The sequence below is a fragment of the Littorina saxatilis genome, linkage group LG10 (genome assembly GCF_037325665.1).
Source record: "Littorina saxatilis isolate snail1 linkage group LG10, US_GU_Lsax_2.0, whole genome shotgun sequence".
Classification (NCBI taxonomy): domain Eukaryota; kingdom Metazoa; phylum Mollusca; class Gastropoda; order Littorinimorpha; family Littorinidae; genus Littorina; species Littorina saxatilis.
Window position 1 is genome coordinate 38529979 of NC_090254.1, and position 24612 is coordinate 38554590.

General features: G+C 41.3%; 1 long non-coding RNA gene across 1 annotated transcript; it reads left to right on the forward strand.

The window, feature by feature from the left end:
* LOC138978772 (uncharacterized) lies at positions 1-22664 on the forward strand. The gene is made up of 3 exons (XR_011459801.1): positions 1-88; positions 20655-20975; positions 22539-22664. It is a non-coding gene; the product is annotated as an uncharacterized lncRNA (long non-coding RNA).
* Positions 22665-24612: the final 1948 nt, after the last annotated feature.

Consider the following 24612-nt stretch of genomic DNA (forward strand, 5'->3'; position numbering starts at 1 on the left):
AGGGCACGGTTTCTTGGAGAGTCAAGCATGTGGTCAATACCCCAGCTTATCGCTCTTTGTGTTTTGCCTTACTTAGTTTTCGTAGCAGGTAAGTTTCAATTTTATTTTAGCACACTGAACGCATGCTTTTGATTTTGATGTATTCGTCTTTCAACAATGTTTGTTGTTCATCGTCTTCTTGTCGTTTTGTTCTTCTTTTGCATGTGATCTAAGAACAGCATCGATGAAATTAATAAATCACACTAAATTACATCTGAATTGCACACCAGGTTTTGTTTACAATCAGATGTAAACGCAACACTAAATTATCGAGGATGTGGGTTTTTCGGGCTACGGTCGGCTCCTACCCAGAGTGGAAGTGCTATGGTTCCTATGGGAAGGCTAGGATCACACAGCCGAGTGTCATTCACTTAACGAATGCGACTTTGAGGGTGCTCAGGTTCTGATTACCTGACCAACACCGCAGGTGCGGCAGTTCTCGGGCTTGGTTGACGCCAGGATAGTAAGTGTAGAGTGCTGCCCTGTCACGTAGTCTCAAACCAAAATTGGAAATCCACAGCATCATCATTATAATCATCTTCATCTCCTTAATCATCCAAGTCAATGTCGTTAGTAGGGGGCATAGTAGGTAGTGGGCTGCGTCCGTTGGCTCGGGACAGACCCACTACTGAACACCGTCGAAGTGACTCAGCAGAAGTGCAGTGTCATCTTCCGAGGGTAGCCTACCGCAGCGACCCGACATCCCTCCCTGGAGCGTCTGTAAAATCGACAAGTCTGGCAGCGGAACGAAATTCAGTTGTGGATGGAGCAGTGAGTGTAGGGACACCGGAACAAGGAACAGGTGTAAGGACCCCCCCCCCCCCCAAAAAAAAAAAAAAATAATATATATATATATATATTATCGAGGATAATGGAACATTGCCGTTCAACAGTTCAAGAATAATAAAACCACTTTAAACGACAAAACGGGGCATTAGTTAAACGCATTCATCGATACAAAAAAATAACAAATACAAATTGCTAGGACCATCAGCCCACAAAAAAAGGATAAACACGTTTTCTTTTCCACTTACGGATCTATTCCTGTTGTGTATTTACAAAGTTTTTCAGTCGTATCGCTGCATTTTGTAAGTCTTTCTGTTGAACGATTGCACTTTGAAAATTCACTGTGACTTTTTTTCTCTCTCGTTTATTTCACTGAGCGTCTATACCATATCTTCACACGTGTGTATATCATGTAAATGAGGTTAACGGGTGATTGGCCATACATTCGGTAAAATTCAGTCAACTTCGGACTATGCACCGTGACACATTACAGGCAGTGGGGAGATGTGTCCCTGCACAAGGACAGCAATGGCAGAGAGTAGCTACAATTCCAGGAAACACGCTTAAAAACAGGGCGAAAAACCGAAGTTTGTGTTCCCCCCGCGGGTTAGGGGGAAGAATTTACCCGATGCTCCCCAGCATGTCGTAAGAGGCGACTAACGGATTCTGTTTCTCCTTTTACCCTTGTTAAGTGTTTCTTGTATAGAATATAGTCAATGTTTGTAAAGATTTTAGTCAAGCAGTATGTAAGAAATGTTAAGTCCTTTGTACTGGAAACTTGCATTCTCCCAGTAAGGTCATATATTGTACTACGTTGCAAGCCCCTGGAGCAATTTTTTGATTAGTGCTTTTGTGAACAAGAAGCAATTAACAAGTGGCTCTATCCCATCTCCCCCCTTTCCCCGTCGCGATATAACCTTGAACGGTTGAAAACGACGTTAAACACCAAATAAAGAAACGAAGTTTGTGCGTGATGTGTGTCCGAAAGCTTGGGCTACGAACGATTAGCTCTTCCCTGTTTTCGTGTGCAAAACTTACGCGGATCTTCGACCAAAACTTACGCGGATCTTTGACCAAAACTTACGCGGATCTTCGACCAAAACTTACGCGGATCTTTGACCAAAACTTACGCGGATCTTCGACCAAAACTTACGTGGATCTTCGACCAATACTTACGCAGATCTTCGACCAAACTTACGCGGATCTTCGACGAAAACTTATGCGGATCTTCGACCAAAACTTACGCGGATCTTCGACCAAAACTTACGCGGATCTTCGACCAAAACTTGACTCTGCAGCATGTTCTCCCTTCTACTGTGCAACGAACACAAAAGAACCATGCGCGGTGTTTCCTTGGTTTAAACGTCAACCTGTCGGCCTCAGCCAGCTGTCAGAAATCGTGAAGAAAACTCGTAAACTAGTATGGCGAATTCTCACTACACAAACCAATCAGTGCGAACATATTTGATGCACAAGCTGTCCGCAAAACAAAGTTCTTCTGACAAAAAAAAGCAAATGTCAAAATAATGTCCAAAACATCAACAATCACACCACATTACCAACAAAGTATAGTGACGTTGAATGACGTTGGACCAGTCTCGCGGTTGTAAACAAACATTCGTATACAGTTAATCTGTGAAACCAGGGAATACGTGTATTAACTAAACTATTTTAGGTAATACATGAATTAACTGTTTTTTCCGTCAGTTAATTCATGTATTACCTAGTTAATACACGTATTCCCTGGTTTCACAGATTAACTGTAACATACATATCTACACCCTCTTCAACTACAACCACGTACAGTACGTATCAAGTCAAAAATACACGGCTACCATCACAACTCAACACACCCTCACAACACTGTTTGTCATCATCGTGTGATACTTTCACACGCATTCCGGTCTTCCTCGTGCAAACATCGAACCACCTGTGTAGACAGGTGAAGAGTCTTTTTTATTACAACTCAAATACAAAGAAAGTCGTACATGGTCTAATGTTGCAACCGAGATCAAATCTGACCGCTCTTTCACGACGCCTTGTCTTATATCGACAAGAGCATAAAGGTAATTGCTACACGATCAATCAGACATTGTGAGGCCCACGGTGAAAATCCAAAACGGCGCCCACAGCCATGAAAATACATTACTTTTCTCTGAACATTTAAAAGGCTAAATGAATATTTCCAAAACGTCAAATAACTTGCAAGATTATCTCTAGTTTTTCTTTCTTGAGTGATAATAAGTTTGCTGGTCATGTTATTGTATCATGTGTAAAACAAGTGCCGAACGTGCCAACAAACGCGATCTTCCACTTCGGACTTACCCGCAGACGCGGTGTCAGGGAAAAGCTATGTGACCTCGCGGCAAGTCAAAACATTTGAAATAATCGCCTAAGTTCCAAGAGCGCACAACGGAAAACTATTTGAAATACATTAATGACATTTTTGTGTGGCTTAAGTTCAATCCTTTGTTATGGGAGGAGTGACGGCAAAATTGTTCAACAAAAACATCATAGGTCGAACTGTGCAGGGTCAACCGCAACAAACTCAAACCATTCATACTTTGATGTGTTGGAGTGACTTATATACCAACATTTTTATTTCTTATTTTCAGCACAGGTGGAGAAAAAAACATGAACCAAAATGTTATTTATTTTCTAATTTAACATTTGTTTTACAAATGTGACCATGGTCTTTGAAACATACAGTGACATTAAACATTGTTATGTTGAAAAAAAGAAGAAAAAAAGAAAAGCTTTTGTGCACAAATCAGAAAATACATTGCACATTTTACCTACAGGCCAAACAAGAGATCCAAGCAAGTTGCACTGATCTAAAAATATATGGCAAGTTGTCAAGAACAGGCGCTTGCATTTGGATGTGTCCAATGATAGTAGGTTTGGTTGAGATCAATCAGAATAATGTAGGAATAAACAAGTCGCGTAAGGCGAAAATACAACATTTAGTCAAGTAGCTGTCGAACTCACAGAATGAAACTAAACGCAATGCAACGCAGCAAGACCGTATACTCGTAACATCGTCAGTCCACCGCTCACGGCAAAGGCAGTGAAATTGACAAGAAGAGCGGGGTAGTAGTTGCGCTGAGAACGACAGCACGCTTTTCTGTACCTCTCTTCGTTTTAACTTTCTGAGCGTGTTTTTAATCCAAACATATCATATCTATATGTTTTTGGAATCAGGAACCGACAAGGAATAAGATGAAAGTGTTTTTAAATTGATTTCGACAATTTAATTTTGATAATAATTTTTATATATTTAATTTTCAGAACTTGTTTTTAATCCAAATATAACATATTTATATGTTTTTGGAATCAGCAAATGATGGAGAATAAGATGAACGTAAATTTGGATCGTTTTATAAAAGAAATATTTTGTTTACAATTTTCAGATTTTTAATGACCAAAGTCATTAATACATTTTTAAGCCACCACGCTGAAATGCAATACCGAAGTCCAGGCTTCGTCGAACAATACTTGACTAAAATTTCAACCAATTTGGTTGAAAAATGAGGGCGTGACAGTGCCGCCTCAACTTTCACGAAAAGCCGGATATGACGTCATCAAAGACATTTATCAAAAAAATGAAAAAAACGTATGAGGATATCATACCCAGGAACTCTCATGTCAAATTTCATAAAGATCGGTCATTGACTAAATGTTGTATTTTCGCCTTACGCGACTTGTTTATTATGTTTTATTTTGTTCATCAATTGATAAATATGTCTTCCCAACATATTACAAATCAAACAGAAATAAAGTCTTAGACAAGAAAATTTGCTGATTCAAATCAGCAGGTTCCCAGACGTTCCTTCATGTAATTTTTAGGTGAATGGTCAAAGTGGTTTCTTGCACACACTCAGTCATCCAACACAAAGGAACTTAGCCGACAAATGGTTTAAATGTGAAATGTGTGTATATGGGTGTGGGTCTGAAACAAACAAACAAACAAACCATGTGAACCCCAAAGTCATGCGCCCACACAAACACACACACACACACACACCCACGCGCGGGCGCTGTAGAACACACACATACCGTAAAGTACCTTGTAAGCGCCCACCCCCCCTGTGCACCAATTCCGACCCAAAGTAGGGGGTGGGCGCTTATTAGGTACTACACCCTATGCACGAGCAGTTTTCAGTAAGAAATGTGATCTTTGATCACTTCGTAATCATATCTTCTTTCTTTTTTATATTTAGTCAAGTTTTGACTAAATATTTTAACATCGAGGGGGAATCGAAACGAGGGTCGTGGTGTATGTGCGTGTGTCTGTGTGTGTGTGTCTGTGTGTGTGTGTAGAGCGATTCAGACTAAACTACTGGACCGATCTTTATGAAATTTGACATGAGAGTTCCTGGGTATGAAATCCCCGAACGTTTTTTTCATTTTTTTGATAAATGTCTTTGATGACGTCATATCCGGCTTTTCGTGAAAGTTGAGGCGGCACTGTCACGCCCTCATTTTTCAACCAAATTGGTTGAAATTTTGGTCAAGTAATCTTCGACGAAGCCCGGGGTTCGGTATTGCATTTCAGCTTGGTGGCTTAAAAATTAATTTATGACTTTGGTCATTAAAAATCGGAAAATTGTAAAAAAAATTAAAAATTTATAAAACGATCCAAATTTACGTTTATCTTATTCTCCATCATTTGCTGATTCCAAAAACATATAAATATGTTATATTCGGATTAAAAACAAGCTCTGAAAATTAAATATATAAAAATTATTATCAAATTTTTTTTTCGAAATCAATTTAAAAACACTTTCATCTTATTCCTTGTCGGTTCCTGATTCCAAAAACATATAGGTATGATATGTTTGGATTAAAAACACGCTCAGAAAGTTAAAACAAAGAGAGGTACAGAAAAGCGTGCTATCCTTCTTAGCGCAACTACTACCCCGCTCTTCTTGTCAATTTCACTGCCTTTGCCATGAGCGGTGGACTGACGATGCTACGAGCATACGGTCTTGCTGAAAAATGGCAGCTACTTGACTAAATATTGTATTTTCGCCTTACGCGACTTGTTTCATCTTCCATTGTTTTTCTTGTTCGTATTGTCATTAGAAGAGCTTGGGGAGACAAATGTCGTCGCATCCTTTTCTTGTCTGCAGAGGTGCCGCTGTCGGCCGCACTGTGTCTCTGTTTCCCTTGAACAAGGGGTAGGCCTACGTCTTCTGGATATGGGCAGAAGTCTATTATTTTTACTTGGCCAAAGACTTTTCGGCAGAAAGAGAGAGAGAGAGAGAGAGAGAGAGAGAGAGAGAGATCACAGAGAGAGAGAGAGAGAGAGAGAGAGAGAGAGATCACAGAGACAGAGAGAGAAATCAGAGAGAGAGAGAGAAATCAGAGAGAGAGAGAGAGAGATCAGAGAGAGAGAGAGCTTCTTCTTTTCCTTTCCGGCCTGGTGACGTAACAGGGTATCGCGATTCTCTCGCCATTCTCGTATCCTTTTTATATTTAGTCAAGTTTTGACTAAATATTTTAACATCGAGGGGGAATCGAAACGAGGGTCGTGGTGTATGTGTGTCTGTCTGTCTGTCTGTGCGTGTGTGTGTGTGTGTGTGTGTGTGTAGAGCGATTCAGACTAAACTACTGGACCGATCTTTATGAAATTTGACATGAGAGTTCCTGGGTATGAAATCCCCGAATTTTTTTTTCATTTTTTTGATAAATGTCTTTGATGACGTCATATCCGGCTTTTCGTGAAAGTTGAGGCGGCACTGTCACGCCCTCATTTTTCAACCAAATTGGTTGAAATTTTGGTCAAGTAATCTTCGACGAAGCCCGGGGTTCGGTATTGCATTTCAGCTTGGTGGCTTAAAAATTAATTAATGACTTTGGTCATTAAAAATCTGAAAATTGTAAAAAAAAATAAAAATTTATAAAACGATCCAAATTTACGTTTATCTTATTCTCCATCATTTGCTGATTCTAAAAACATATAAATATGTTATATTCGGATTAAAAACAAGCTCTGAAAATTAAATATATAAAAATTATTATCAAATTTTTTTTTCGAAATCAATTTAAAAACACTTTCATCTTATTCCTTGTCGGTTCCTGATTCCAAAAATATATAGATATGATATGTTTGGATTAAAAACACGCTCAGAAAGTTAAAACGAAGAGAGGTACAGAGAAGCGTGCTATCCTTCTCAGCGCAACGAATACCCCGCTCTTCTTGTCAATTCCACGGGCACTGCCTTTGCCACGGGCGGTGGAGTGACGATGCAACGAGTATACGGGCTTGCTGCGTTGCGTTGCGTTCAGTTTCATTCTGTGAGTTCGACAGCTACTTGACTAAATATTGTATTTTCGCCTTACGCGACTTGTTATATTTAGTCAAGTTTTGACTAAATATTTTAACATCGAGGGGGAATCGAAACGAGGGTCGTGGTGTATGTGCGTGTGTGTGTGTGTGTGTGTGTGTGTGTAGAGCGATTCAGACTAAACTACTGGACCGATCTTTATGAAATTTGACATGAGAGTTCCTGGGTATGAAATCCCCGAACGTTTTTTCCATTTTTTTGATAAATGTCTTTGATGACGTCATATCCGGCTTTTCGTGAAAGTTGAGGCGGCACTGTCACGCCCTCATTTTTTAACCAAATTGGTTGAAATTTTGGTCAAGTAATCTTCGACAAAGCCCGGGGTTCGGTATTGCATTTCAGCTTGGTGGCTTAAAAATTAATTAATGACTTTGGTCATTAAAAATCTGAAAATTGTAAAATAAAATAAAAATTTATAAAACGATCCAAATTTACGTTTATCTTATTCTCCATCATTTGCTGATTCCAAAAACATATAAATATGTTATATTCGGATTAAAAACAAGCTCTGAAAATTAAATATATAAAAATTATTATCAAAATTAAATTGTCCAAATCAATTTAAAAACACTTTCATCTTATTCCTTGTCGGTTCCTGATTCCAAAAACATTAGATATGATATGTTTGGATTAAAAACACGCTCAGAAAGTTAAAACAAAGAGAGGTACAGAAAAGCGTGCTATCCTTCTTAGCGCAACTACTACCCCGCTCTTCTTGTCAATTTCACTGCCTTTGCCATGAGCGGTGGACTGACGATGCTACGAGTATACGGTCTTGCTGAAAAATGGCAGCTACTTGACTAAATATTGTATTTTCGCCTTACGCGACTTGTTCTATCTACCCCAAACTCACTTGCTGTTTGCGACACATTTCCATTGGCGTTATTATCCAAATAGTCAAGAGCTGACAGCTCAAATGCAACGGTGTACGATTTGATCCGCGGCATCTTGTAATCATCGGACTTGCAGGCGTTTAATAGGGTTTGCAAGAAAGGGAAATCATTCACAAAACTAGCAGATCAAGTGCGGAATTTTTATTTCCCCTGATTTCAATGGTGTAAAGTGGGGGGTGGGCGCTTACAAGGTACTATACCCTATCAGGGCCGGACTAGGCGAAGAGGAGGGGGGGGTTACCAGTGGTGGCCCAGGGGGATGTCCCCCCTGGCGGCAGGGGCGGATCAGTTCATTTTATGACTGGTTTTGTTCAAAAGTATATTGTGAAGATATGGGTGTGAAGGCGCGAAGCGCCGAGCCGACGGCGCGAAGCGCCTAGCTTGCTAGGGGGGTCCGGGGGCATGCCCCCCCGGAAAATTTTGAAAAAAAGGATGCAAAATGGTGCAATCTGGTGCATTCTGAGGATGATCATTACCAGTTTCAGGCAGCAGATTTTGTCACTGATTAATACCCCAAAAATTGAAACTCAATGTAAAATAAAGAAATGCATACCTCATTCAATATTTTTATTTTTTGGCTGGGGGGGGGGGGGTCCGGAAACCCTAGAACCCTCCCCCCCCTCGTTGTGGGGGTCAGGGGGCGAAGCCCCCTGAAGCTGACGGGTAGGTCATATTCTGAGATAAGAAAATGGTCGCTCCTTGCATAAAACGGCATAAAATAAGCAATAATAAAAAAAAAATTAAATAAGTAAGGTACATGTTTAGGCTAGGGGGGGGGGGGGGGGGGTTGCGCAACCCCCATAACCCCCCCGGTAGTCCGGCCCTGCCTATGCACGGTTTTGGACTAAAAGTGGGGGGTGGGCGCTTACTCGATACTGGGCGCTTACAAGGTACTTTACGGTAATATAGTAAATACTTCAACACAGTGTGCGTATAATGTTGTATTTGTTTAGTTTCACTTTCAAAGAAACCACAAAAAAGAAATCAACATGAACAACTTCAGAGGGGGTCATGCCAATACGTCCCAGTACCATTGTGTCCCAGTACCATTGCGTCCCAAAAAAATGCCGTCTCATTGCGTCCCATTAAGCAATCCCATTGGGTCCCAATACCATTGGGTCCCAGTGCCATTGCGTCCCGTACCATTGCGTCCCAACAAAATTGCGTGTCGATAGGTCCCAAGAAAATTGCATCTCGATACGTCCCATAAAGGAATCCCATTACGTCCCCGTACCATTACGTCCCAACACAATTGGGCAGTGTGTGTGTGTGTGTGTGTGTGTGTGTGTGTGTGTGTGTGTGTGTGTGTGTGTGTGTGTGTGTGTGTGTGTGGCATGGATATTGTACGACAGAGTAGGTCAGCGAAAGGATGAAAATGAACAGTGGATTTTATAAGTACGGGGTATCTTACCTTATATTATCCGAGTAATTTCAAGCTTCAAGATTGCATACATTTACCTAGCAATAATGTTGAAGCCTGTATATGCACTTACTTGACACATTTATTTTTTTCTCTTTTCTATTGTGTTTTGTAAAAAAAAAAAAGTTATTGTTGTTGTTGGTTGTTGGTTGTTGTTGTTGATGTTGATGATGATGATGATGACGACGACGAGATGATGATAATGATGATGATTGTGGAGATGATGATGATCGTGGAGAAGAAAAGAAGAACAGCTAGTTTAAGGCCTTTATAATGTTCCTTTTTTTTTAGGCGTGTGTTACATACAGTACCTGTTTATGTAAAGTAACATAACAGTTTCTCGCCCAATATTATTTAATTCAAGTGTCTTCGATTTATGAATCCAAAAGGAATTTTGATCGCAGGAGGGTTGCAGAGTAATATGTTAAATGTTAAACATGTACATACGAACCAGGATTTTACCAGAATATGCAGTTGTTGATTTTTAAAGATACGGTTATGTTTGTTCAGTCATTAAACAGGAAGAAAAATGAAATGATTTGTTATTGAAACATCGTCCCATGTAGAACTAGTCTACGTCACTGATTGTGCATGTATGTATATTCTTGCGCGCGCGCGCGTGTGTGTGTTTGTATATATATATGTGTGTGTGTGTGTGTGTGTGTGTGTGTGTGTGTATGGTGTGTGTGTGTGTATGGTGTGTGTGTGTGTGTGTGTGTGTGTGTGTGTGTGTGTGTGTGTTATGTACGTATGTATGTAGGTGTCTGTGTCTACATTTGTGCGTGTATGGGTTTCACTATCTGTGTGTCTCGGTGTCTATGTGCTGAAGGTTCGATGACTGGACAGTCAGTCTAGCTTTTCTCAGAAACGGGTTTAAACATCGTCTACTCAGTAAATAAACCTACAGTCATGTCATGCTCGGTTACATACAGTGGAATACAAAGCGTGTACTGTACTGTTACGGTATTTTTGTGTGTGTCGAGCACCGCTAAAGCATATATTAATTTTACACTTCGGTTTAGGTTAGCGTGCTTCAGTTCATTTTAAAAGAAAGAACATGGTTACCTCAGAAAACCTGTAAGGAAAGCAAGGAGCGCCTCAAAACAAACAAACTGACATGCAATATCCTTTACAGTTTCTGCTTATATCGTGAAGGATTTTTTTTCTCCCATGAACAAACATTTATTTATTCATTTTTTTATATTTTTTTTCCACTTCACCTCATCTCGAAGACATCTTTTTATTTTATTTTTATTTGTGAAATACTGCTATGTACCGACACAATTTTTATTACAAATCGTGTTGAACGCGTTTTGTAATAAAAATTGTGTAATCCGAACACGATTTGTAATAAATATATTACAAAACGCCCTTTTATTACAAAACGTGTCGCTACACTGCCACAGTAACATCTCAGAAATTAAATTCACTAGTATTGGGACCTAATGGTACGGGGACGCAATGGCACGTAATTGTATTGGGACGTAATGGTACTGGGACGCAATGGTACTGGGACCCAATGGTATTGGGACGCAATGGTACTGGGACGCAATGGTACTGGGACGTAATGGTACTGGGACGCAATGGTACTGGGACGTAATGGTATGTTCCCTGTTCTGAAGCTCTTACTTTGATTACAAACTGCATGATTTGGATAAAAGTTGATCGGTTTGATCTAATGCTGATCTTTTGCAGGCTTTAGTTTTTTTCAGCGGCATAAGTCAGTGCTTCGTCTCGTATCGAAAACAAAAGCAGACGACAAATTTGGTCAGTTAGAGTTGTCTCCCGTACTCCTGTAGCATGCACTGATCTAAAAATAATCCACTATTCAGTTTAGATCAGTGCGCTGCACCGAGACGGTTCGGGATTCCCAACAAAAGAAACAGTGTCAGCTGAACACGAGAGCGTTTGGTCTTTTAGAAGATTTGTATCTTGAAATGAAAATTAACGAATATCGCGCTGTCCGAAGGAATGGAGTACATATCGGACAATGACCACGCTCAGGCTAAAACGATAGGACATCTGACCGACATGCGGCAATGTGAATCGGACATTTGGGGATTTTCATCTATGTCCGATGTCCGGCGACGCCTAACGACATCCCTGCCTACATTATTCTGATTGATCACAACCAAACCTACTATCATTGGACACATCCAAATGCAAGCGTCTGTTCTTGAAAATTTCCCACTGATCTAAAAATAAAACCAGTGCAATTTCCTCGGTCGGGCTTTGCCACAGAAACTCACGGTTTAGTAAAATGTACAATGTATTTTCTGATTTGTGCGCAAAAGCTTTTTTCTTTTTATATTTAGTCAAGTTTTGACTAAATATTTTAACATCGAGGGGGAATCGAAACGAGGGTCGTGGTGTATGTGCGTGTGTGCGTGCGTGTGTGCGTGCGTGTGTGTGTGTGTGTGTGTGTAGAGCGATTCAGACTAAACTACTGGACCGATCTTTATGAAATTTGACATGAGAGTTCCTGGGTATGAAATCCCCGAACGTTTTTTTCATTTTTTTGATAAATGTCTTTGATGACGTCATATCCGGCTTTTCGTGAAAGTTGAGGCGGCACTGTCACGCCCTCATTTTTCAACCAAATTGGTTGAAATTTTGGTCAAGTAATCTTCGACGAAGCCCGGACTTCGGTATTGCATTTCAGCTTGGTGGCTTAAAAATTAATTAATGACTTTGGTCATTAAAAATCTGAAAATTGTAAAAAAAAATAAAAATTTATAAAACGATCCAAATTTACGTTTATCTTATTCTCCATCATTTGCTGATTCCAAAAACATATAAATGTGTTATATTCGGATTAAAAACAAGCTCTGAAAATTAAATATATAAAAATTATTATCAAAATTACATTGTCGAAATCAATTTAAAAACACTTTCATCTTATTCCTTGTCGGTTCCTGATTCCAAAAACATATAGATATGATATGTTTGGATTAAAAACACGCTCAGAAAGTTAAAACAAAGAGAGGTACAGAAAAGCGTGCTATCCTTCTTAGCGCAACTACTACCCCGCTCTTCTTGTCAATTTCACTGCCTTTGCCATGAGCGGTGGACTGACGATGCTACGAGTATACGGTCTTGCTGAAAAATGGCAGCTACTTGACTAAATATTGTATTTTCGCCTTACGCGACTTTTTTCTTTTTTTTAACATAACAATGTTTAATGTCACTGTTTGTTTAAAAGAACATGGTCACATTTGTAAAAAAAATGTTAAATTAGAAAATAAATAACATTTTGGTTCATGATTTTTCCTACACCTGTGCTGAAAATAAGAAATAAAAATGTCGGTATATAAGTCACTCAAATACAGATTAGTATGCATGGCTCGGTTTGAGTTTGTTGCGGTTGACCCTGCACAATTCGATTTATGATGTTTTTGTTGAACAATTTTGTATTTCACAACTTCCTGTGTTACACAAACTCAGTGATGACCAATTTTGCCTTCACGCCTCCCATAGGGTGACGGATTTCACAACTTTCTACAGATGAACAACAATGTTGCCTTCACTCCTCCCATAGGGTGACGGATGTCACAACTTTCTGTGTACACAAACTGATGACGTATTTCACAACAAAATGGCGCTAAAACTAGTTCCGGAATGTCACCGTTCACACAGGCAAATGCAAATAACCCAGACCTCCGGGTCTGGGAAAAACTGGCTACAATAATAATTATTGTTGCCGTCAAAACCTTGCAAGGCCTCAACAACTGACAAAGCTTTGTGTGGAAAAATCTATTTTTATGCACAAGGGGTCTACAATAATGTTTGCGCGTTTTAAGTAGTCACCACTTGCATAGAAATGTTCTCAAGCGTGACAAAATGTGTTTTTTTATGAGAACTATTGTCAACATAAGTGTTAAACATGTCAATGTTTGCTTGGTTAACAGATGCGTTCGTTATGATGTACACCGACGCACCCCTATATCATAATAGGCGACTCTTTAGCACAACATCCGGTCACTGGATTCTTTTTGCGCGAGAAGAAATACAGACGATTTTGTTTACGTGGAAATTTCGGTGGAATAATCAATCTTCTTCCGAACTAAAAACTTCAAGTACAAAAAGGTAAGAGAAAAGTGTATATGTGTGCTAACGTACATCATGAACTTGAACATTTTATGTTGCTGTCATGCGTGTTGTCGAAATAGTAAACATTGCGAGCGCTGTGCTCAGCCTCAGTGACAGTGCTGTGACTGTCTCTACCTTCAGATGACCGTGCAGTTGGCCTACATCTCTCGCTCTCGCTTTCTCTCTCTCTCATCTGACTCTTGGCACACCGGCAGGTCAAAGCAGAGGTTAACTTGAGTGCACGTGTACCAGGAGGGGGGTGATTTCTTGAATTAGCTGAGGGCGGTAAACATTGTGTCTCAAAGCAGAGGTTGGGCTATTTTTAGACCGTCAACACAGACAGTACAATCCCCGCGTGAAGGAAATCGCTCACCTTCCACGTCCAAAACGTAGTGATATTGACACGCCAGATTAGTGCGGTAGCGTATTGTGCTAAGCAGGAAAGCGCGCTTTTCTGCCGGTATTCTTGTTAACTTCGCAATTTCCGGAAAACATCCACTTTCACTTTGAGACTGTTCTGTTTACATTCGACACTATCAAAACCACTTTGCAATACTGAAATAATTTTTTCTGTGTTCGAAAGCTACAGCCAATCGTTATTATGTCCCCTTAGGTACAGTTTTATAACATTATTGGCACATGTAAACAATAGGAATTAATTAATGAACGCTACAAAAAGGGCAGCCTTTAACCTCCCTGTTGTCACTCAGCATTTTTTTTATTCTCATCCACACTTTCAGCACTTCCCCCACCCGCCCTCCCTATCTCAGATGTAATTTGTAAATGACGTTTTCAGCCTTCAATCCACTATTTAACATAGTAAGTCAAGCTTTTCAAACCAAATTAATAATTGCTTTGATGTTTATTATTTAATAAAGATCTCATGGTTCAAAATTTCATATTGTTTTTTGAAAAACGTGCGTGTGTTCCATTTCAAACTAACATCACTGATGTGAACTCCATTATTAAATGTAATAAAAAGTTATAGGGTCGGCCCCAAAAAATAGGGAAGGTCGGGTTACCGTAACCACACCTATTTTTTTTTTTAGGCCTTAAGTCTTGTTCAGTTCATTCTGTATATACTGTTCATTCTGGGTTTTTTTCTGTCTCTGCCTGTCTATCTCTGTCTATTTTGCCGAAATAACCAAATATATTGAAAGGACATGAAAATAAACCTACTTATCTCTCTCTCTTTCTCTCCCCCTCTCTGTCCGTCTGTGTGTCTGTGTGTGTGTCTGTCTGTGTGTCTGTCTGTGTGTCTGTCTGTCTTCATCTTTCTCTCTCTCTCACTCTCTCTCTCTCTCTCTTTCTCTCTCTCTCACTCTCTCTCTTTCTCTCTCACTCTCTCTCTCTCTCTCCATCTTTCTCTCTCTCTCTCACTCTCTCTTTCTCTCTCTCTCTTTCTCTCTCTCTCTCACTCTCTCTCTCTCTCTTTCTCTCTCTCTCTCTCTTACACACTATCTCTCTCCCTCTCTCTCTCACTCTCTCTCCATCTTTCTCTCTCTCTCTCTCTCTCTCTCTCTTTCTCTCTTTCTCTCTCTCCATCTTTCTCTCTCTCTCTCACTCTCCCTCTTTCTCTCTCTCTCTTTCTCTCTCTCTCTCTCTCTCTCACTCTCTCTCTTTCTCTCTCACTCTCTCTTTCTCTCTCTCTCTCACTCTCTCTCTCTCCATCTTTCTCTCTCTCTCACTCTCTCTCTCTCTTTCTCTCTCTCTCTCTTTCTCTCTCACTCTCTCTCTCTCTTTCTCTCTCTCTCTCTCACTCTCTCTCTCTCTTTCTCTCTCTCTCACTCTCTCTCTCTCTCCATCTTTCTCTCTCTCTCTCTCTCTCTCTCTCTCTTTCTCTCTTTCTCTCTCTCCATCTTTCTCTCTCTCTCTCACTCTCTCTTTCTCTCTCTCTCTCTCTCTCTCTCTCTCTCTCTCTCTCTCTCTCTCTCTCTCTTTTTTTTCTGTCTGCAGTGAAGTGCTTTATCTGTCTGTCTTTCTGTAAATTGGTCTCTTGTTTTCAAACCTAACAATATTCAAACTCACAGGTGTCTGGATAAGCGATGCTGAAGTCGACGAGGAGAGCCGTTTTGGGTTCACTGGGTCCGTGGAATGCGACAATTATTTTAATTCCCGTGACACTCCCGGCAGAGTGACATGGACTCTGACCACTGACTCTGGACAGGTGGTGATCGAGATATTGTGTTCGTGCCAGTGTATGTGCCACCATGTGGGAGCCCTTATTACCAAAAGACAGACTCCTCGTGCCATCTAAATGAAGTGGAGCTATGTTTAAGTGATGTTTTAGAAATGACAAGTGATTGCCACACGCTCTTGTGCGGTGATTTTAATTCTAGAACATTAGACTACCAGGTAGATACGCAGAACATTTTTGACCTCCTTGATCAAGACTCGCAAGGTCATGACAATGACACGATTTCACATGGTAGAATGACTGAAGACTATACACTAAATGGGTTTGGTACAAAGCTTATCGATCTATGTGTATGCTTTGATCTCAAAATCTTGAATGGTGTTTGCAATGCGGACAACTCGTGCAAGTTTACTTATATCTCCCATAGTGGTAACAGTGTGGTGGATTATTGTTTAGCCTCTGTTGACCTAGCCAATAACATTCACGATTTAACCATTGGCGACAGAATTGAATCAATGCATATGCCTGTGACCTTTGCGCTTGGGTTGAAAGTGAATCAGCGCCAGCCCCCTAAACAAGCACGTGTCTCAAAAGTTGTGTGGAACGATGCAAAAAAGAATGATTTTATTGAAAGTGTAAAATCAGACGATTTTAAAGCTAAGTTAAAGGAAGCGTGCGACATCATCAGCGCAGACATGGACGAGGGGCTGGAGATTTTTAACAAAGCAATGTTACAGTCGGCAAAGTGCATGACCAAAAAAGTCGGAGGTGACGCTGAAGGTAGAAGTGCGTCCTCATGGTTTGATATTGAATGTTTGGAAAAGAAGCGATCTGCGAGACGGTTGCTGAGAAGTTACCAAAGAATTAAAACAGAAGATAAAGAAGAAAAAGAGATAGCAAAGCAAAAGTACGCTGAAGTCAGGAAGGAGTATAAAGATCTTCTTCGAACAAAGCGAACAGAGTACAGGTTAAAACAAGTTCATAACTTATTGCTCTCTGCTGATAAACCAACGGAATTTTGGAAGGAAATAAGGAAATGTAATAGAAAAGAGGTGCACTCCAACTCCGTACCAAAAGAGGCATGGTACGAACATTTTAAGGATGTTTTAAACACCGATACAGTTGAAGGTGAACCCGAAGACGATCAGTTGCCTGATACAGGTATCAGTGACGAAATTCTTGACAGTGAAATAACTGAAATTGAAATTAGTAAAGCAATCAGAAATTTGAAAAATGGTAAAGCGGCAGGGTTTGATGGTGTGTTGAATGAAATGTTGAAAGTGTCTGAAAGTCTTATTTTACCCTTTTTAGTTAAATTGTTCAACAACATTCTCGAGAAGGGGGTGTACCCAAGAGAGTGGTCCAAGGCCATTATTGTGCCGTTACATAAAAAAGGAGACTGTGATAACCCTGATAATTACAGAGGAATTTCCCTCACCAGTACGATGAGCAAAATTTTTATGTCTGTTCTGAACGACCGCCTGTCTGTTTGGTCAGAAAATAATAACATTTTAGATGAAAGCCAGGCTGGTTTCCGGAGGAATTACTCAACTATTGATCATGTGTTTACCCTTTACGCTTGCGTCCAGAAACAATTTTCACAAAAGGCCAAACTGTATGTAGCCTACATAGATTTTTGTAAGGCTTACGATAGCATTAAGCGCCCCGTGCTCTGGTCAGTGCTTTTTCGATTAGGCATACAAGGCAATATATTTAAGGTGTTAAAGAGCATGTATGAAAATGTGAAAGCATGCGTGCGGTGCGGAAACGAATACACTGATTTCTTTGAATGTATGCAAGGCCTTAAACAAGGTTGTGTAGCTTCACCGACAATTTTCTCGTTTCTGATCAACGAACTGGCGCAGGATGTCATACAACGAGGCAGACATGGGATACGTTTATCTCCGTCTGAGTTAGAACTGTTTGTAATGCTTTTTGCTGACGACATTGCGCTGTTATCCAGCACTGTAGTAGGCCTACAAAACCAGCTTAATGTCCTGCGCTGCTCTGCAGATAAACTGTGTCTGAACGTGAACTTGACAAAGACTAAGGTCATGGTTTTTAGAAAGGGCGGGCACATTGCACAGAAAGAGAAGTGGTTCTACGGAATGAATCGTCTTGAGATTGTGAACTCGTTTAAATATCTCGGTGTAACCCTTTCCACCCAACTGAGCTGGAACATTGCAGTAGAAACGAAGACAACCATGGCGAAAAAGGGAGTGATCGAAATCGTTAGATTACTGAACAGACTTGGCTGCCATTCGGCAAAGGTGTTTTTCAAACTGTTTGACGCACGGATCGCCCCTATGCTCTTGTATGGTTCAGAGCTATGGGGATATGGAAAGTATGACTCTGTGGAAAGGGTCCACCTGTTTGCGTGTAAAAAGTTTCTGAAAGTGACAATTCGAACTCCAAACAACATTGTGTATGGTGAATTGGGAAGACATCCGCTGTATATTAAAGGGCAGCTGCCGGGTTGCCTGGCCACAGAAATGCGTGGAGTCGCGTGCTAAAACGCGTTTAAGATTTTCTGAGTTGATTCAACTAAAGACTGTTGATTTGGTCCAGAAGAAGACACTTTCATCATTAGTTTGAAACCATTAAAATGCGTGAAACTTTCTGCTAGTTCTCACAATCCGCAAAAAAACGAAGCAGTTGGCAGGCCGAAACGACTCAAAATCAGCGACCGACAACTCTGTCAGCACAAGAAAGACGCCGCAGCGTTAGCCTTGCTGTGACGTCACTCGAGGAAGCCGATAAGGCCGCTGTGAAGTTTACAGTACAATGTAGACTACAGCTGGACATCTGTAATGCTGTACGCGTGATTGATTCTTGCACAAAGTAAAGTATTAGGATGGTAATATCTTCTCAAGACCCACGTTCACATTTTCTCTTCTTTGATCTGACCGACTGCAACCTTTACAAGTCATTTCTAAAGTGGTTCACATGCTGTTGCTACTCCTCCAGTCCACCCGGTTAAACCATAAAGTTGCTCAACCACAGACCCTCGTGTCCCTTGTCAGCAGACACTGTACACTTATGAAGAAGGTCCGCTTGAGGTGTCACACCAATTACCGTGTACGTGTGAGGTACTGAATTCAAGACAAAAGCCAACTCTGTCGGTGGGAAAATCTAGAAAAGAGATGATGATAATACATCTTCAGTTACTCACTCAAGTAGATAGACGAGATAAGATAAAGGGAAGAGAGACAGAGACAAAGATGAAACAGTGGATCTAGTGTGGAAAATGGGGGAGGGGGGTTCGGCCGCAAAAAATCAAAGATGAATTTGTCAAACTGTGTTTGTGATGGTTATCGTGTGTGTGTGTGTGTGTGTCAGTGTGTGTGTGTGTGTGTGTGTGTGTGAGTGTGTGTGTGTATGTGTGTGTGTGTGTGTGTATGCCACGGTGTGTGTGTGTGTGTATGTGTGTGATAACACGTATGTGTGTGTGTGTGTGTGTGTGTGTGTGTGTGTGTGTGTGTGTGTGTGTGTCTGTGTGTGTCTGTGTGTGAGTGTGTTTGTGTTCCTCGACGCGTGACAATATCTGCCAATAAGTTGAACAAAAACAGGGTTCAAGTGGAACAAAAGCAGGAGGGGGACGGACGACATGTTATGAACTCCGTTTTTTACTGCGAAATTTTGGCCTGGGAGAAGTCACCCCATCCTAAGTTTCTCTTCACCTACCCGTGAAGTATGCTTGAGGGCTTGACTAGACAACCCGATTGCGCCCAGTACACGGCATAAAGAGAGCACCGTTCAACTCGGCCGATTCCGCGGCTGACGTCACGCGTCCAAGGGAAGTAATTTTCGAGCGGGCTGCATTGACTCGGCCAAGAATGCAAACTTTCTTCGATTAAAGACATTGTAGCATGTCTAAAGTCTTCGGACTTGTGTTATCAAGCTGTCAAAATCACCAAGTAACTTTTAAGTATAGTTTCAGTTACATGATAACTCATTCTAAGGAACAGATTTTGAGAGCCACAACCCGACAGCTGCCCTTTAACTCTGCAGTCAGATGTGTGAAATACTGGTTTACACTGCTGAAGCAACCTGATTCAAGATATTCCAAGATTGCATATAAAGCTTTATGTAATTTGGCATCGAAGGGCCACACAAATTGGGTCTCACATGTGCAGAGTCTTTTATGTTGTAATGGTTTTGCTGCTGTGTGGATGTACGGAATGGTTGGGAATGAGAAGTGTTTCTTACAAGAGTTTAAAAGACGTTTACAAGATTGTTTTTGTCAAGAATGGTTCTTCTTTTTAGAATGCAGTGAACGTTTCGACATTTATAATTGTTACAAAACATGCTTGGAAAAAGAGAAATACATTGAATTAATCGAAGATATTAAGTACAGAGTTGCTCTTACTCGTTTCCGCGCAGGAGTATCCGAAATCAACTCTCACAAGTTTCGGTACGCACCAAACCAAACGACAAGAAACTGTCCTCTCTGTACAGCTGATAAAGAAGATGAACACCATGTTGTATTTTTATGTCCTTTTTATCAAGACCTTCGAGCAAAGTATTTAAAAATCTCGAACTCTAAGACGCTGCAACAACAACTTGTGTATTTCTGTGGCAGTAATGAGGATAATGTGATAAACAGCTTCAGCAGATTTGTGTTCTTCATGTTACAGAAGAGACGAACCCTTATAAATCAGGTTCAGTGACATGTCATCAGGGTCTTAATGTATTTGTTGAATTTTATGCGTGACTATAATTTATAACTGTGCAGATACTATTGCTGTTATTTTAACCACTATTGTAAGGGGCTGTGGCCTTAGACAATCAAAGATTTGTTCTTGTTCTTGTTCTTGTTCTTGTTTTTGTTCTCTCTCTCTCTCTCTCTCTCTCTCTCTCTCTCTCTGCAGTGACGTGCTCTGTCTGTTTGACTTTCTGCTGGTCTCTGTTTTGAAATCTATCAATTTTCAAACTCACAGGTGTTAGGATAGGAGACGCTGATGTCGAGGATGGCGGTCATGGGTTCGTGGATTGCGACTCTTATAATTCCCGTGACACTCCAAGTACAGTGGCATGGACACTAACCACTGCATCTGGACAGTCGCTAGACCTGGGGACCTGCACAGCTGTCAATAACTGCACCTCCCCACGCTCTCCTAGCATCATCATAGCGAGAAGGCACAATTACAGCAGCACCGTTGACTTTTCTAGAGTCAACAGAACCCTTCAGGGTCTGCTGTCTTGCTCTTTCATATATGGCGGATTAACAGAGATGGATACAAAACCCATCAATGTCTATCGTAAGTATTAAAGATAACCAAACATTACACAATGCTATAATGTTTCATTATATGGGGCATCACATACCGTAAGTGTTCATAATACGCCCATTTTCAGCAGTGAGGTCGAACTGCTATTTCTGAACGACTAAAAGTGAACTGGCACAGGACATAATGGAAAAATTTTACACAGGAGATGTTCTCCCTACATACAATACTGTATCAAGTTCCTTCCATGCAAGTGCACATTGATAATATGTTTTGCTTTTTGAATCAGTTCAACTATAATTTTGTGCTGTTTTGCCTTTGGAGCAAAAACGTATGTATTTGTGACGTATCTATCGCTCTTAAAAGTGTAGTGATTTTCAGACATAATTTGTGCGTAAGTAGGGTGGCCATTGACAATGTGCTTTTCGGTATAAATATATACATAATTAAATTAGAATATATATATTCTAAATTCTTTCTTGATAAATTTAGTTTCCACTCTTTGACCTTAAATCAAAGAGTTTCCCTTCACAGATGTTCTCTTGGGATTGTCAGATGAGGGTAGTCTCCCATGCCAACAGAATCGATCACTCAGAGAGTGGATTGATTCTTGGTTCGATACCATGGGTTGACACCTTTCGCCATAACTACCATCAGACCACTGATGAGACACATGAGTGTCGAAACACGTGTCTGGTCACGGTAGTAAAACAATGGTCCTCCTCTATACTAGTTTCCTCTGTTGATACTCTTCTATCCTTAGCGGATTATGACTTTATTCAGTTATTCTGCAGAATATTTTTTGGGGTGGGGGGGGCTATGTTACCTTAACCACACCTATTTTTTGTGTGGCCTTATGCAGAAATGCTGCAGAAAGAAACTGTTTTTTTCCAGCATTTCTGTTTTTCTGCAGAATAACTGAATAAAGTCATAATCCGCTAAGGATACTCTTCCCTCGGGGCAGATTCTCTTTGTGAAACTCGGTCCCGTCCGGGGAGGGTCTGATTTCCCCAATAGGGCGTGACGACAGTTTACAATTATAGAACATTATTCATGTTTAAAAGATAACCCAAGATAGCAACTCATTACTGAGAAAGGGTGAAAACGGGGGCATCACTGTTAACAGCGAGAATCTGAAATGTGGAGAGCAGATGCCATCGATAGACATTCTTCATTTATTGTTCAAACCCATGAAGGCCCACTTGTTACCCTGATAACAGTTCAGCTCGCGTCACAGATCTGACCATGCAGGCTCTTACGTGGGATAAGACCATCCCTCCACTTCGACACATACGGACATTGAACAGCCTGGGTGATAAAAAAAAGTGTTTAAAAATTAATTTCGTAAAAGCCACTACCATAACATATCTAACTATTCTAACGCACTACAGCAAGCAGTAAGAGTGTTGACTTCGACTTGTGACCAAGTGGATTGAGGGACTTATCTGATGTAAGAGCCTGGCCAGATCTGAGATGGTGGGCCGAACTCTTTTCACAAGAAGAAGTGCGCCTATTAATTCCCGTCAAATGTGCTCCGTTTTTGAGACTGATCTGAATTAGTGTTCATGATAATCCGATTATGTTCATTTCTACCAGATAAACCGACTGTGGAAAACTGCAGTGTTGACATCAGCCGTCACAACTGGTCATTCATCCTTTCCTGTTACACCACTGACGCGTTCTCAAGCATCGGAAAGTACGAGTTTAGAGCAAGACAACAGTCAACGGTAAGTGTAGTACAGGGCTGTGGTGGTGGGAATTGAACCATTCGCATGGCTGAACAGCAGAACGCGCTTATGTACCGGTGTAACTGGGGAAAAACTGACGACTGCAAACTGGATTTCGCTTAGTGGCAACGGTCATAGTCTACCGCGCCTAAACAAACAGTACATTATTTCAATAACAATAGTGTGTATAGTACTTGCAGTCATGGATGAATTACTATTGACATGGTAACTGCATGCGCTGAACGCCCTGCTGCTCAAGGACGTTGGTGACGATGCAAGCGCGATGCGTTTTAATGTGAATCCTTGCGGGCGTCACACTGTCCCGAAATGGACACCAGATGGACACACGATAAAGGAAATGTTTAAATCCGGATCTGATCGTAAATACATCGGGCCATTCGTGAGGGCATCTTAAGCCATCGTATGACCGCCTGTTGAGTTTCTCAGGCTCCGGCAGCAACTTCGTGAGCGATGGCAACATCTTTGGCATGTCAAAAAATATCCGGAAGACCGTAATTGCGGAGGTTCCTTTTTAATGTTGAATTCGTGTGTCCATTTTGCCCTTCGTAAGGCCATCGTGCGGGCATCTTGTCAAATCGTGTCACCTTCGTCTTTACTTCGTGTGATCATCGGTGCCATCAGGCATTTTTCGCCTCACGAGGACAATACGAAGGAAACAAGAAGCTGCTCGATTGTCTCAGGAAGGCAACACGACTACGTGAAGTCCTTGCATATCCGTCGTGTATCGAGATGGGACCACAGTGTATGCAAATGTGGGTAGCTCAAACGTTTTTCACATGTGTCATGGTAACGTGGGCACATTAAAGGCCAGCCTCAGAGCATCTTTCTCAGTCAGTCCTGGGCAACTCTACAGAGGAGAGGCGTGTGTAACTCCCAAAGCTGCAATCACAATTAATCACAGCTCAGTTCCTGCAGAATGGCATACTTTGCTGATCTCTTCCCCCTGCCTTGGGTGGCATGTTAAAGTGGAATTAAAGATGAATTAAATTTGAAATGCACTGTGTGTTCTGCTCCCAATAATCTCAGAATAAGCAACTGAATTTCCCACGGTCGGCCGAAGGGTTTATACCATCGTTAGGTCACCTGACGCCTTCGTGACCTAGTTCGAACGCATCGTACTCTCAATACGACGTCGTGTAGCCATCGTGTGGCCTTCGTGTGTCCTGCGGGTAAACTATTTAATACAAATTCACATTTTTGTGTTGCCTTCCAGTGTGGTTCGGGTGTAATCGTGTGACCTTCTGTAGACATCGTACCTGCTTCGGCTGTTGATTGGCTTATGACCAAGTTAGGGGCCATCATCACGCGAAATTCAAAATTCCGTATTCGTATGGCCATCTGGCGTCGATTTCGGGACAGTGTGAAGCCACCATTACCCATGGTTCGCAGCATGGGAATGGCAATGGGCTGACGGATCTCGTCGCGGTAGCGGACCCCGGTCAAAATGCCGTGTACGAGATAGAGCAGGGTCCTGCCATGCAGGTGGAACCCGCCCCACGTCATCGCAGACCCTCCATCATAAAGGTTGTGCTCTTGAACAGCGCCGTCGACAAATCGCTCTCCTTTACGCCTTCACATACGACCTCGCCCATCGGGATGAGATAAAGTGAAGCGGGACTCATCCGTGAAGACATTTCTGGACCACTGCTGCCTGGTCCGGCGAATATGGCGTCGACACCACTGCACTCGGGCCCGGCGATCAGTCTGTGTCAGAGGAGTTCTCACTGACGGGCGCTTGGAGTGAAGCTAATCAGACCATTCCTCGACTTGGTCACGTACCAAAATTGAACAGTCTGCAAGCTCTCTGTACACAGTGGGATTTGTTTTAAAAGAATTCATTTCGTGATTTTTTTTCGGAAGTTAGTTTTTCAAAATTCCTGGCATTGGCATTGTCGATTACAGACAAAATGGACAAGCATGGT